This window comes from Zootoca vivipara, chromosome 14 (assembly GCF_965207765.1).
Source record: "Zootoca vivipara chromosome 14, rZooViv2.hap1.1, whole genome shotgun sequence".
NCBI classification, from domain to species: Eukaryota; Metazoa; Chordata; class Lepidosauria; order Squamata; family Lacertidae; genus Zootoca; species Zootoca vivipara.
The window spans coordinates 7,809,187-7,825,232 of NC_142597.1; the positions used below are offsets into that span (position 1 = coordinate 7,809,187).

At 46.8% G+C, this 16,046-nt stretch overlaps 1 pseudogene; it reads right to left on the bottom strand.

Annotated features, from left to right (window-relative positions):
• Nucleotides 1-13,634: 13,634 nt before the first annotated feature.
• LOC148683476 (claudin-3-like) lies at nucleotides 13,635-14,735 on the bottom strand (annotated as a pseudogene).
• Nucleotides 14,736-16,046: the final 1,311 nt, after the last annotated feature.

A 16,046-nucleotide genomic window follows, 5' to 3' on the forward strand; every position in this document is an offset into this window, starting at 1 on the left:
TGCTGTGCAAAGGGCCTGCTCCAAGCGGGGGGCTCAGTTTTACCCCACTCACTTAGCAACAGATCTGGCCTTGGGGCAGGAAGGACTTTCCGAGTGAAGTGCCAGGGAGAAGTGCCAGCTGCCTGGCAGTTAGCCTTGGGCACAGGAGCTGTGCTCTGCTTTTTCAGAGTGACTATCTCCCTGCTGCAAAATGGGGGGGGGGGCAGAATCACTATCTGGGGGTGGGGAGCTGGGGTGCTGCAGAGACTGTGAGCTTTTCATATATATTTTTTTAATTTAAATAAGAAAAGCAAAGATCACACATGCACTGAAACCTCAAACCATGGCAAAACACAGCAGAGAGTTTGCATCCTAAAGGCCCTGGCACCTGTGGGGTTTTCTGGTGCTGGAAATGCAGAGGCAATGGGGTGCTATGACACCCCATGCAAGCAAAACTTCCCCCTCCTAAAGCTGAATGCTTGGGTCAGTTCTGTGCTTTTGACAGCCATACGGCATGGAGGGATTTTTGTTGTTGTTGCAGCAGTTCAGCCCTTGGAAGTAGAGCAGCAGACTTCAACCTTGTGTGGTTATTAAAATGTGCAAGTTTGGGTGCCTTGAAATCAGGCTTTCTCTCTAGAGCAAGGATGGCTCCCCTTGTTTTGACTAGTTTCCCAAGGGTAATAAGGATGCATTCGGGTTATTGCCCTCTCCTGACTTATCAAAGGTATTTGCATCCCCACCAGAATGTTCTCTGCTTTATCCCCCCCCCATTTTGCTGCCCCTGCCAAAATCAGTGCAGTCTTCGGGGTATGGGGGGAGAAAAATTTGCATTAATCCATCTGACTGGGGGTTAGCCACCCCTGCTTTGAAGCTTGCTCTCTGACGAGTCAGTTTATAGCAGGTGTGGGGAGCCTCTGGTCCTCCAGATGTTGCTGAACTACAACTCCCATCATTGTTGGTCATACTTGCCAGGACTGATGGGAGTTGTAGCTCAGCAACATCAGGTGGGGGGCAGAGGTTCCCTACACCTGATGTAGCTTCTGCAGTTTAAAAAGCAGTTTGATCTGTGATGCACCTGCTGGATGCGGCTGTCCGCCAGGGATGAGGTAGCAATTGCAAGGGTTGGGCAAGGGGACCTTGGAGGTCCTTTCCAACTTTTTTGTTCCAACACAGACTCACCACAGGGCGAAAGTTTGCATGCATGAGCGCAGGAGTTGTGAGAGGGTCCAGATGCACACCCCGCATTCCCAGATTGTAGCATAATTGCCCTAAACTCAGGTAGATTACCCTGACTTGTATCCGGCAGCTTCAGCACCATGCACAACTGAAATAAAGCGAAGATCAATATGGATTGACATAACAGAAAAGGGAAGCTCTGATTTGGGGTTATGATAGGGTGCTTTAAGGATTTTAAAGGGTATCAGAGGTGTTTGCAGGTAGGTGCTTTAGGGTGTTTTGAGTTTCTTTCTCTTTGTATTCCTTATGGCTTCGATTCCTCTACACAACACACACACTCTCTTGGGCTGAGACAAGGCCTGGATAGTTTAGGAAACCTGTTGGATGCCCTCCTCAACAAAACAACAATGCCTCTTTCAGTGTGTGTCAGACATTGGGCATAGAAGTCCATACAGTGTCTATAAAAACATGAGGATATGTATTTTAGAATATTCCAATCAACGGGCAACTTTCCAGACTTCTTCTACGCCTCTCTGCCAATCACTGCCAGATTTGAGTTGGGTGGGTGGGTAGGTGTACATATGAGAGAGAGACTTCAATTGGGATTATCATCCAAAAGGAGAAAAAATAAATGCCTTTTCTAAATTGCCAAAATGGAAAGTGTGAGTCTTTGTGGGCACCCCGGGCTGCAGAGAACAAGAAGATGCTCCAAAAGAATGCAAACAGGAGCTTATGGGGGGGCACCCCTGCATTCCTCTCCAACCATTCTGATCCACCGTGTGATGTTCACACATGTCAAACAAAGAACCTTGAGAGACACCCGCACCTCACACTTAAAACACACTTTAAAAATCCTGGGAGAATCCTGGGAACTGCAGGTTGATAAGGCTGCTATGACTTGTAGGTCTGTGAGGTCATCAGCACCCATAACCCTTCTTGAGATTTCAGGGGGGAAACCACAACACTTAAATCGGAACAGGAGAGCTTTAAATGTTTGCTGTGGATGAGATCTCTTTTCTTCTCTCCCCAAAAGGAATTCTTGTGGGTCTGGTGATTCTCTACATCCCAGACAGATCTCCACAAAAGGACATTGACACCCCCCTTATATTTCCATCACTCTTTCCTTTTGCATCAATGTATTTAGGGTTGGTTGTCGCAGGACATACTGTTTTTTTATTATTATTATTTTCCTTTTTCACTGTTTATTTCTGATTCTGGTGCATTTTGGTTTACATTTTGGCTTTTTATTTTGTACAGTTGTAAATATTTGTATGTTGAATGCCTAGGTGTACATTTTTAAGCTTTAAAAGCTGCAAGCCAAGCCATGTGGTCATGTTACCCAGATGTTGCAGGGATGTGTTTTTTTAATGGGGGAATGTTGGGGGTGGGGGAAGATTCAGCTTCTCTAAGTGAAGGGTGGGTATCACTTTATCCCAGTTGGGTGGGGAGGGGAGGGGTGAGAAAGGAAATTACATCAATGAACTGGGCTTTTTTCTTTCCTGATTTTAAAATTTCTTTACAGAACAATATATACCATAGGGTTATTGGGGAGGGGGGTTCTCCTTGTTACTTATTCCCAGGGCTGTGTGTAATCTGCACTGAAAAGAAATAAATAAAACAATGCACCAATGAAAGCTGAGTTCTGTGTGCTGAGTCAGGCACGCAACTTATTCACACCTGCATGCATGCAATCATTTGGATCCTTATCTCCTTCCTCACTGAATCGATGATCTTTTGAATCTCTGCTCATTCTCTAGACTGGGATTCCAGGAGGCATTGCCCACGCATTTCCAGGTATATCTTTGCATCTAGGAGGACTAGAAGCTTGAATCCTGCTGTTTCCAGTGGCGTAGCATGAGGTAGACCACAGGGGCGGTTGCTCTGGGTCCAAAATTTTCAGGGGTGCAAAAATTCAATGGCCTCAATACAGCTTTGCGCTTCTGGGCTCCGTTGAAAACAGCTCCGTGTGAAACAGAAAGTGACCTCGCCATACAATGGAACCGCTCTTCTTTTTTCTGCAACTGCAGTCTCCTGGGTGATGCGGACGGCACTAGGCAGTCGAATGTGCATGCATACTCTATCCTCTTCACTGCACATGCCCACACCTTAGGGTTGCCATATGCCCGGGTTTTCCCGGACATGGCCGGGATTCCAAGGGCGGAATCGCCATCCAGGGGATATTTTTAAAAATCAGCAAGATGTCCGGGTTTTTGCAAAAGAACCAGGAAGCGTGTGCGCAAGTATCACTTTTTACTTTTCCCTGTCTCTAGGGATGTTATGTATTAGTGTTCCGGGTTGCCTTCAAGGAATTCTCAGGCCTGCTCTGACTGGTGGTGGTTGAAGGTCCACGTCCTAGCCTCCTAGGGCTAGAATGGTTTGATGCCCTCGGCATGGAAGTCACCAGCATCAACAGGATCTCCAACGCTGAAACAGAGGCCCTCATCAAAGACTTTGCCGAGGTTTTTGATGGCACCCTGGGCCAATACATGGGCATGCCCATATCTTTCAGCTTGGATCCACAAGTCTCCCCCATCAGACTTAAGCCACGCCGGGTTCCGTTCGCCCTCAAAGCTAAGGTGGATGAACAGCTGGACAAGTTGATCGCCCAGGGCGTCTTGGAGCCAGTGGATCATGCCAAGTGGGAGACTCCCATCATTACACCAGTCAAGCCAGACGGGTCGGTGAGAATATGCACTGATTACAAGTGCACAATCAACAAGGCGCTTCAGCAGCACGCTTATCCGGTTCCCGTCGTCCAGCACCTGCTGCACTCCCTGGGTGAAGGCAAGGTCTTTGCAAAACTATATACACTAATACATAACAAGGGACATGCCTGCTCTCTGTACAAAGTCTTGCTTTGCAAGCAGAGCCAGGAAGTGCGCATCTGAGCATCACTCTCAACCCTTTCTTCTCTCTGTGCCCACATAGTGCATGCTGGGAAGTGGCTCATCATCGGAGTGTGCCATTTCACGGCTTGTCTGAGCATGAGCTGCCCTCTTTTCTGCTCTTCAAAATATGGCAACCCTAAGGTCCCACACTGCACCACTTGGCCGTTTCCCAGAAATGTGTAATGCACACAGTCCTGTTTATAGCATCGAGTTTCTTTGGGCTGGATGGGGAAAAGGGATAAGGTTGTCTCTTTTGAGTGATTTGCTGCCTCCCATCTCCTTTTACTCGCCTTCCAGCAGGAACTGAAGGCATGGCGATCAATGCTGTCCCCTTGACCCTTCAGCGATTTCGTATTTGGTGGCATTCAGTCATAGCCTGCCTTGAATGCTTGAGCAGAGAGAGGGTCCATTAGGTGGTTCCCCCCACAAAGGCAATCTTCAGCAAGGTGAGGCAGGCTTGAGGCTGGTAGGATCTAATTCATGAGGGCAGATCAGAAGAGGAGTGAAGCTTTTTCTGAATGGTTCCCACTTTTCTGCCTTCGCATCCTGACTCCTGTAAGGTTTCAATATGCTCCATTGGCCTGTAACTCCTGATGCGGTCAGTGCTCACTGCACAAGCTTACAGCAGAGGCGGGCATACTAGAGCTGTTCAGTCTACTCTCCGTGTGTTTGTATTTTAATAAAATCTCAGTCAGAACCACATGCAAAATAATAGCACAGGGCAGGCAGCATCAAACAACTTTAGGAGATGGAGAAAAATGAGGCAGCAGTTTTTGCTCAAGGACCAGAAACTCTTATTCTTCTCACCTCAAAATCTTCCCTTTATTTCAAGAATTCTGCAGCAAAGATGTGGCTGGGTTGCCCCCCACCCCACCCCTTCATCTCATGCCCTTCATCTTTGGCCTTTTGTTTTGTGTCATTTAGATTGTAAATCTAATGGCAAGGATTGTCTTACCAGTCCCATAGCTCAGTAGGTAGAGCATGAGACTCTTAATCTCAGGGTTGTGGGTCTGAGCCCCACGTGGGGCAAAAATATTCCTGCATTGCAGGGGGTTGGACTACATGGTCCCGAGGGTCTCTTCCAACACTACATTTCTATTGATTCTAAGTGCAACCTGTTTGAGGAGCATCTTTTGACTAGGAACCAGGAAATAAATAAGTGCAACATATGATTAAAAATTATACAATATATGATTAAATTTTACAGTAGATTAAAGTTGACTGTACTACAAATTAGATAAACAATGGATCATTCAATGTGCTGTTAATTTTTTTTTAATAATCTCTGGATGTTCATAAGTAGACTGGGTTGTGGGTTTTTTTGGTACCAAACTAAATAAATATATTTAAAGCCCTAAACAACTCAGACCCCCAATATCCACAGACTCCCTCGTTCTCTACAGACCCTCTCAAGTGCCAAGATCAGAGAGGAGGCCCTCTTGGTAATTCCTTCATCTTCAGAGGCTCTGGGGCATGGTGGGCCAGGAGAGGGCATATTCTGTGTCAGCCCCTAAATTATGATACTCCCTCCCCACAGAGGCGTGTCTGGCACTGTCATGATACAGCTTTCGGGGAGTGCTGAAGAAGCGCCCCTATGCCCTGGCTTCTGACCCTTGAGGCTTGTTGTTTTGGGACCCTCCATATTTCTGCAATTTTTAGTTGTTTGAAACTGGTTTTTATATTGTATAGTATTTTGTTTTAACATTAATGCTGTGTTTCGTTTGTGGGTTTTTTTGCCAATTATTTTTATTAATTTTCCAAATTATTACAAATACAACCAAATTTTGTTGTTGTTTAGTCGTTTAGTCGTGTCCAACTCTTCGTGACCCCATGGACCAGAGCACGCCAGGCACTCCTGTCTTGCACTGCCTCCCGCAGTTTGGTCAAACTCATGTTGGTAGCTTCGAGAACACTGTCCAACCATCTTGACCTCTGTCGTCTCCTTCTCCTAGTGCCCTCAATCTTTCCCAACATCAGGGTCTTTTCCAAGGATTCTTCTCTTCTCATGAGGTGACCAAATTACTTTAATATAATTTCCTAAAATCAGGTTTCCCGCTCCTGTTGCAAACATATGTCAATCTCCCCCCCCCCCACAGCTGCATCATTTCTTATTTAGTGTTCAGTTGTCATCCATCAATCTTTGTTACCGCACTGTGTTTTGATTGTTGCAACCTGCCTCTGGACCTTAGGGTGATGGGGGAGTCATACATAGTAATTGTAAAAGAATGAATGACTGGCTAATCTAGGAAGTTTCTATAAATGGATAGCCCTGCTTGCATAAGGAGGTCTTCAAAAGACACCCGGAAGTCTGTAGTGAGGAGGCTATGATGGATTAGCTTGGAGGAAAAAATGGCTGCGATGCAGCACAGAGCCTTGGGAGGTAAAACTGGCAGCATCGCTGTTTGCACAAACAAGAGTGATGCCTCATGTGGGTTTCTGTTGTTGTTATGGATTTCCCGATTTTTGCGTCAAGTTCTTCCTGATGACGGGGGTCAGTTCAGCAGCCAAGGCCGAACTGTCCACTAGGCTGAGATTTACAGCCACGAGGGCCCAGCTTTCTCGGATGTAAAGTGTGCACAGGGGTGCTTGGAAACATTTAGCCACAGCAGCCATGCATTTATTTGCAATAACTAGGGATACTGGAGGAATTTGATTTTGCTGGCATTATAATGTAACTACCTAACTGAACTAGGTGGGACGCGGGTGGCGCTGTGGGTTAAACCACAGAGCCTAGGGCTTGCCGATCAGAAGGTCAGCGGTTCAAATCCCCGCAACGGGGTGAGCTCCCGTTGTTCGGTCCCAGCTCCTGCCAACCTAGCAGTTCGAAAGCATGTCAAAGTGCAAGTAGATAAATAGGTACCCCTCCGGCGGGAAGGTAAACTGCATTTCCGTGCGCTGCTCTGGTTCGCCAGAAGCGGCTTAGTCATGCTGGCCACATGACCCGGAAGCTGTACACCGGCTCCCTCGGTCAATAACGCGAGATGAGCACCGCAACCCCAGAGTCGGTCACGACTGGACCTAGCAGTCAGGGGTCCCTTTACCTAACTGAACTACCTTTTGAACCATTATGCAAAGCAGAACACAATTATAAAATCTGCGCTTCTCTAAATGCAGTTCTCCAAGCAAACAATGTATAATAAACCTTTAATACGAAGATGTGTGCATACAGTCATGGAAATAACATACCAAAATGCATTGTATTGGGGAAAATGGTTCACTAAAATGTGTATATTACTCAAAACTATACAAAAATGTGTTTTTTGGTGAGAACTGCACACTAAGATGCCGATGAATTTTCAGGAGGATTTTTAAAATTTAAACATGCAGATTGATACAGATAGGACAGCTGATGTTGAGATTGGAAAAATAAAAAAATGGAAAGAACTGACAGTTTGATCAATCAATCCCTATTGACACATTACAGTGGTACTTCAGTTTAAGAACAGTCCTGTTTATGAACTATTCGGTTTACGAACTCCGCAAAACCGGAAGTAGCTGAATGGTGGAAGGACACCAGCGGCGGGAGGCCTCATTAGGAAAAGCACGCCTCAGTTTAAGAACGGTTTCAGTTTAAGAACGGACTTCCGGAATGGATTAAGTTCGTAAACCAAGGTAGCACTGTACAGTGAATAAGGATCTCCTAACAGCTCTCAACACCAGTACAGTGGAACCTCGGTTTATGAACACCTCGGTTTATGAATTTTCGGTTTACGAACGCTGCGGACCCATCTGGAACAGATTAATTCACTTTCCATTACTTTCAATGGGAAAGTTCGCTTCAGTTTATGAACAGACTTCCAGAACCAATTACACCCATGCTTCGGGTTAAGTACACTTCAGGTTGAGTACTCCGCGGACCCGTCTGGAACGGATTAATCCACTTTCCATTACTTTCAATGGGAAAGTTCGCTTCAGTTTATGAACGCTTCAGTTTAAGTATTCCGCGGACCGTCTGGAACAGATTAATCCACTTTCCATTACTTTCAATGGGAAAGTTCGCTTCAGTTTATGAACGCTTCAGTTTATGAACAGACTTCCGGAACCAATTGTGTTCATAAACCGAGGTACCACTGTATCAGATTTGTAGTGTTGCTGTGGCCCCCATTCAACTATGAAACTCACTGGGCCAGTGATTATCTTTCAACCTCATGAGGTTGCAGGAGGATAAAACTCGGGCTGGCATGCAGAGTCGCCCGAGCTGCCCAAGCCAGATGGGCATATTGGCCCCCCAAAGGAGGACCTGTACGGGTTTCCCCAGATGTTTGGCAGCCCTAGGTAGGGGGGGGGGGTTGTTGGTTGGCCAAGGGTTTGGAGGGAAGGCAGTGCTGGCAAGCCCCAGGTAGATACATTTTAAAAAGACATGTCCCTAACACACTTCTCAGGTCTGTTATCCCTGAGTGCCCAAGAGAGCAGCGAAGGATGATCAGCTCTGCTATGGATGAGTGGGGGGTGGGGGTGGGCAGGGGAGAGGGTGCAAAAAGAAGCTTCCTCTCATCCAGCTTTTCTGAGGCACCTCAGCCTTGGCTGCCTCCTCAGTCAAGACAAATGACCCTGACCAGTCCTATTGGGAAATCTCAAACTTTCCTTTGTGCTGTTTTGCTGGATTTGAAGGTTGTTTGGGCAGCAGAGAAGGTCCATTTCATCGAGCACTTCTGACTTTGTCCCCATTTGCACCATACATTTAAAATGCTCCTTCAAATACTTGGGCCCCAACTCATTAGCCTTGCTGGTTTTCCTACAGGGAGCTTTGTTCTTCTAGATGCTTGGTGATTTTACCTTTAATCATGTTTCTCGCCAGATTTGCTGTGTTAGATGTTTAGCTGTTAGGCAGCCATTTTGTGTGGTGCCCCACACCCGCAGGGGCCATTTTGTGACTGGCACCCATGGTGCTTTCTCAGTCCCAGATGTGCTCCCTGGCCCAGTGTAGAGACACTAAGGAGAGAACTCAGTTCTGAAGAAGGACAGCTCTAGAAATTCACAGTTGTGCAATTTTATCAAGGCAAATGTAAGGGAAGGATAGGAATTGTCCTTATCGGGGAAAGGTACCAGAAAACGGGGATAGTTGCAGCGTATGCAAGCTTGCATCTTCCCACAACTAGACAATTTGGGGGCATTTTGTGAGGACTGTACATTCTTTTTGTTCTTTTCCAGAAGCCAGGATCCAGCGTTGAGGCTTTCGCAGTTAAGGAGCTGATAGCGTAAGAAGCTCCATCCGCCATGGGCCTCTTCTGTGATGTGCTTGTGCAACTGGCAGATAGAATGGGTGCTTTCTTATCTGCTTGTTAGAAACGTTTTATCCTCCTCTGCGCACTCAAGTGCACTTGCTCCCTCAAACGTTTGGCAGGGAATTATCTGTGGTGAGAGGAAAGGAGATTATTTAGTTTTTTTGATGCAACATCCTTTGTGCTTTGAGAGGCCGGTTGTGTGCTTTCAAGCAGATAGGGTGGCGAATATGATTCACCCAGAGGGGTGAGTTTGAGAAAGGTGCTAGCATGTAGAAGGCCCCAGGTCCATTTTCCAGCATCTCTGGTCTCAAAAGGACCGGGTTAAGGGGAAAGACCCTCTACTTGAGACCCTGGGCGATGGGCTCACCACCAGTCAGTGCTGACAATATCGGGTTAGGCAGGCAAACTGTTTGACTTGGTAACCAAACAGATTCCTGTGTTCCTTAAGCATGAGAGCACATTGTCAGGTTTTTTTAATTAAAAAAATGTTTATAATATATGCATAGCTTCTTTCCTTTCTCGGGTTCAATGGAAATAGCATTCCTTTTTCACCCCAGGTGGGTGACGTCCTATATTCTGCAAGAAACAGAGCAGCCACCTTCACCTCACAAAAAGGAAGGAATTTTCACGAAACATGCATAAGAATTAAGATTGCCGGAAGAAATATCAACAACCTCAGATATGCAGATGACACAACCTTGATGGCAGAAAGTGAGGAGGAATTAAAGAACCTTTTAACGAGGGTGAAAGAGGAGAGCGCAAAATATGGTCTGAAGCTCAACATAAAAAAAAACCAAGATCATGGCCACTGGTCCCATCACCTCCTGGCAAATAGAAGGGGAAGAAATGGAGGCAGTGAGAGATTTTACTTTCTTGGGCTCCTTGATCACTGCAGATGGTGACAGCAGTCACGAAATTAAAAGACGCCTGCTTCTTGGGAGAAAAGCAATGACAAACCTAGATAGCATCTTAAAAAGCAGAGACATCACCTTGCCTACAAAGGTCCGTATAGTTAAAGCTATGGTTTTCCCAGTAGTGATGTATGGAAGTGAGAGCTGGACCATAAAGAAGGCTGATCGCTGAAGAATTGATGCTTTTGAATTATGGTGCTGGAGGAGACTCTTGAGAGTTCCATGGACTGCAAGAAGATCAAACCTATCCATTCTGAAGGAAATCAGCCCTGAGTGCTCACTGGAAGGACAGATCGTGAAGCTGAGGCTCCAATACTTTGGCCACCTCATGAGAAGAGAAGACTCCCTGGAAAAGACCCTGATGTTGGGAAAGATTGAGGGCACTAGGAGAAGGGGACGACAGAGGACGAGATGGTTGGACAGTGTTCTCGAAGCTACGAACATGAGTTTGACCAAACTGCGGGAGGCAGTGCAAGACAGGAGTGCCTGGCGTGCTATGGTCCATGGGGTCACGAAGAGTCGGACACGACTAAACGACTAAACAACAACAACATTTGTGTGTGCATATTTAAAAAGAATGACTATAATTTGCAAAACAAAATAAAAAAATTCCTTCCAGCAGCACCTTAGAGACCAACTAAGTTTGTCATAGGTATGAGCTTTCATGTGCATGCACACTTCTTCACGAAAGCTCATACCCATGACAAACTTAGTTGGTCTCTAAGGTGCTGTTGGAATGAATTTTTTTTATTTTGTTTCGACTACGTCAGACCAACACGGCTACCTACTTGTAACTATAATTACATCTCAGCAGAGTGGCGAAGCCTCAGTCTGTCGTCCAGGTGCTGTTGATGGGGGACATCAAGACCCCTCCCCTCCCCTCATGGATTTCCTTTTTAAAAAAACAGAGGGCTTCTCTGTCCTCTTAAATGCAGGATGCGCGGCCACCCAAGCAAGTAGGCAAGCTTCTTGGAGAACCATGCAGCACCTTTGCTCACTTCCATTTAATGGTACATTCAAACAGGATGCTGTTGTTTAAAATGGAGTGAGATTCCTTAGGCAGCGGCAGCTGGGCTGGTGGCGCAAAAGGCAGGGAGACCATCAACAAGAGAGAGGCAGAGCCATTGAGAGGCAGAGCCTGCCCTTCACCCTGCTGGGTTCTCTAAGGTCAAGGCTGAGGCTGAGGAGGAGGAAGGCGACCCTCCACTCCTGGTTCCGGTAGTAAGAAAGAAGACAGGCAGGTGGGGCTGGCTGAGGGCAGACTGAGCTTGGTGGGGCAGAGCCCCCTGTGCCCACATGTCCAGGCCTCCACTTTTAGACTTTCCTTACAGGACAAAATTAGCCAAGTGCAAGCGAGGGGGAAAGTTTCATACGGAGATTTCTGCAGTTTAACAGCCTGTGTCCCTAAGAGATGGCAATCTTAAATTCAAAGCGTGGGGAATAAAACATTTCCTCATTTACAAATAAGGAAACAGGTGGAATGTTGCTGATATTAATTGCTTTCGTTTGGCAATATTTAATTAGAGAAATCTTTGTTGATTATTGATGTTTGTGCTTCTCTAAGGACATGTTCTCGCTCCATCCAATCTTCAAGTTTGTTACGTAAGTGGGCAGCATATAGTTTACTAATAATGCTTAGGAGACCAACAGGTCTGTAATTAGCAGGGTCAGATCTACTCCCTTTCTTGTATAATGGGATGATGATCGCTAGTCCCCAATCCTCTGGGATGGTAGCCGATTGATCTATACTGGTGAACAGGGCAGCAAGCACTGGGGCCCACCATTCAACATTGGCCTTAAGATGTTCGGGGAAAACATTGTCTGCACCAGGAACTTTGCCAGGTTTGAGGGGGACTGAATAAGCCTGAGAGCTTCTTCAGTTGACACTGGGAGCACCGACATCACTCAAAGGTAGGGCCTGGGCCTCTGGGTGTTGGTTAATTGTGTATAAGGATTGGAAGTATGACTCCCAAACCCCAACAGGGAGGGTATATTCCACTTCAGCGAGGGAGTCTTCCCATCCTTTTGCCAATTATTGATGGGATGGGATGTTTTTGGTCATGTGTACTAGGAAGTAAGTTCCATTGAGCTCACTGGGGTTTAAGTAGCTACAGGGCTGCAGACATAATTATACTAGGTGTTTTTACATAAGAAATAACACCCCAGGTTCAATCCAGTTAAGACAGGGGAGTCACTGCCAGTCACAGGAACATAGAAAGTGGCCTGATACAGAGTCAGGTCATTGGTCCATCCAGCTCAGCATTGTCTATACTGACTGGCAGCATCTTATCAGGGTTTCAGGAAGGGGCCATTCCCAATCTTACCTGGAGATACCAGGGGCTGAACCTGGGACCTTCTGAATGCAAAGCAGGTGATCTACCACTGAATATTGCCTTCAGACATTGCTGATGGATCATTGAACTGATTTAGTACCTAAAGCAGTTTTCTACATTCCCAATGGCTGAGGAAGGATGGTCACTCGGTAGCAAAGCAAGTGCTTTGCATGCTGAAGGTCCCAGGTTAAACCCTTGCTATTTAATTTCAGGTAGGGATGGGAAAGACTGGAGAGCCAATGTCATTCAGTGTAGAAGCTGAGAGTGTTGAGTAATGGACCAATGGTCAGATTCTGTATAAGTCCACCTTTCATGCTCCCATGCGGTCGTTCAGAGCACCAAGGAAGAGGCACATTCCCGTTATCACAAGATGAAATACCTCCCCCCCTTCCACACTTTGCCAGGCAAATGGGCTCAGGAGACTCCATTGGGTGCCTTGCATGTAAATGAGCAGTGCTATACAGGTGCCCAGAGATTTAGTTCCCTGATCCAAGAGCACCAAGAAGCCCCTTCAGTGCCAGGATCTCCCTTGCTAGGTCAGGCCAAATGCATCTTGGTTCCAGCGACAGTTCCTATCTGAAGAAGTGTGCATGCACACGAAAGCTCATACCAATGGCAAACTTAGTTGGTCTCTAAGGTGCTACTGGAAGGAATTTTTTATTTATTTAACTCCTATCTGATTGTCTTTACTCTTTCTTGGCCACCTGTTATTCGAATGGAGCCTTCCTCATACAGAACAACAATGATGTCACACGTAACACAACACACACACACACACCAGCACATATCTTTCCTGCTTGTAATGTAAAAACTCCATTTCTTACCCACGGGGGATATCTTTTGTATTGACAAACACTGAAAGCTTGTTGAAAATGAGTAACAGTATGAGTCAAAGGGGAGGTCACATGAAAAAAGGGGTTCCAAAGGAAAGCAATTTTGGACACTGAGTAATGATGTATTAGATGACTGAACTTGATGCAAACATGTGAGTGTGACATCAGATTATTCAGCCATGGCCCTGTCTTTCACACCCTCGTCCCAGGAGGCTCCAGCATTGCTGACTTCTCCCTCCCTCCTGATTTGTTACATATATTAGGAATGATAAAAATATAGGGGGGGGCGTGTGTGCATGTTGGGAGAATGTTTATTGAGCGAGGTGCACAGAACACATGAAAGCACCCTTACAAGCACTAAGACCACATCTGGATTATACATGTAAAGCAGCATCATAGCATTTTAAACAGGCATGACTTCCCCCAAGGAATCCTGGGAACCGTAGTTTGCTAAGGGTGCTGAGAATTGGTCAGAGAGCCCTGCTCCCTTCCCAGAACTACAATTCCCAGGGTGGGTGAATGAATTTCTCCTTGGAAGTGTCTATTTCACTGATTTCCCAAAAATATTTGTCACCTAGAACAAGTGTTCAACTTAAGAGCTGTGAAGCTGCAGCAATAAACCCCACATAAATAGAAATTCCAACATGTCAGTCCTTTGGGATGAGAGGCTCCCCCAAAACTCCAGGAAGCTTCATTCCATCGTTTGCCAATATAGAATACAGATTCCAAGAAACAGAAATAAGTACAAATATTCCTGCTGCTAAGTCCATGATGGCTCCAATGGAAAAGAAGGTAAAGATGGAATAATCGTGTTTTCCAGGCTTGAAGATGTTATAGAGCCATACAAATAAAATGGTCACGACATTAGCAATGGAGTCTGATGGCATCAAGTCCTGGGTAATGATTATTTCAGAGGGTAGGGACTCCTCATCATTTAATGCTGCGCAATAATTCTATGCACAGAACAGGCACCCCAGATTCCAATCCCTACAATGTCAGGGTTGTTGCTGCCCATGATGTTGTCAACCTGCCACACTCTCCTTTCAATATTGGCTGTGGAGCAAATGCAGCCGACAAGAGCCAAGGCAATGGCACCTATTGGCATGCAAGATACCCTGTACAGCAGCCATACAGGAAAGGAGCCATAATGTGCTTGGGGGGGGGGGTACTTTGCTGTTGGTACAGGCAAGGCAGGCAATTGAAGGCACGCTGGAGAAAAACAAAGACAAAAGATAACTGTTAGATACTTAGGCACAGTATCATATGGACATCTCCTAAAGTTTGAGCAAACAGTGAAGTGCAGCTAAAACATTGCCATCATTCTAGGGCAAATTCTGCATTTCCCACCTTGAGACGTAGGAATGGAAAAGTCTGCTATACCTGCAATCATAAGTGCCAGGAATCAGACTTCCCCAGGGGTGAAGTAATTGCACAACCGCACAACCCCTTTTGTTCTATGGACCCCCTCCATGCAGATAATTGGGCTCTTGTCTAGTCCACTCCTCCTCTGCATTCCTATGCTCCCCTGAGTCCCCTCCCTTACTTCTCCATTGTTTAAATGGCAGGCATGATCCCACCAAAGTTATGCATTCTACCCTGTAAAGAAAGTTTGGTGCAACGGACCAATACAGCTACTGTTCCGGAAAGAATCCTTTCTGACTTTAGACCTCCCTCCCCGCTCCCTCCCCTCCCTCTCTCACACACACAGAAAGAGAGAGAGAGAGAGACTATGTCAAAAGCCTACCAACTGGCTCTCAGACAGGACAAAAGGAAATAAAAGACCCCCAGTTTCCCACCCCTCACTGCTTTAACAACAGAGGCTCTCCCTGTGCTTCTCTACAAACAGGAGAAAAACCTCCAGTGTCCAAATTGGACTTGTCTCCAGAGTACCTCAGGCACTGCGTACGAAACCTATTGCCACCAGTGGGGTCTCCCTCCCTGGGATCCCTACTGCTACAAGGTGCCTCTCCCTTAGGCAACTATATGGCTCCTTCGGCTTCGCTAACCAGCCCTTTGTATGACAGGAGAAAAAGCAAACAGTTTCCTCTTCCACAAGAAAGCTTTGTTCTCGCCTCTTTCTCACACCTCTGAAGGTACTGAGACACTGCTGAGTCAGTGAATGTTTAAGCACATTTAACTTTATTATTTAACTTATAAACATGAATTTCTTTGGTTCTTAAAAGCACATTTCTTTTTATATAATACAGACTTGTTAATACAGCTCCTGCATCCCTCCCTGACACTCTACTCCAGCGTTTCTCAACCACTGTTCCGCGGCACACTACTGTGCCGCGAGACGGTGGCTGGTGTGCCGCGACGTGAGGCGACGAGAAGGGCGATTTGTGGCCGCCAATAGGCAGCGCTGACCCGCCGGAAAGGAAGCCGGCCGGGTCAGTCTGGAGGGTGCGAGGGCGCGAAGGGTGTTTCTCCGTCATCTCCTCACGCTTGCTCCCTGAGCGAGGCAGCGCTTCATGGCCGCGCGCCTGGGCTGAGGGGCGCCTCCTCGCGCTCTCCCCGCGCGCTCCATGGAGAAGGCAGCGGCGCAGGGCGGCGGGGACTCCGGAGCAGCAGCAGCCCCGTCCAGCAGCGGCAGTAACAGCAGCAGCCGCAGCAGCAGCCGCCCCACCTCGGCGGGCTCCTCGCCGTCCTCCTCCGCCAGCCGGGGAGGGCTCTCGGGCCGCCAAGGAGCAGCGGCGGCGGC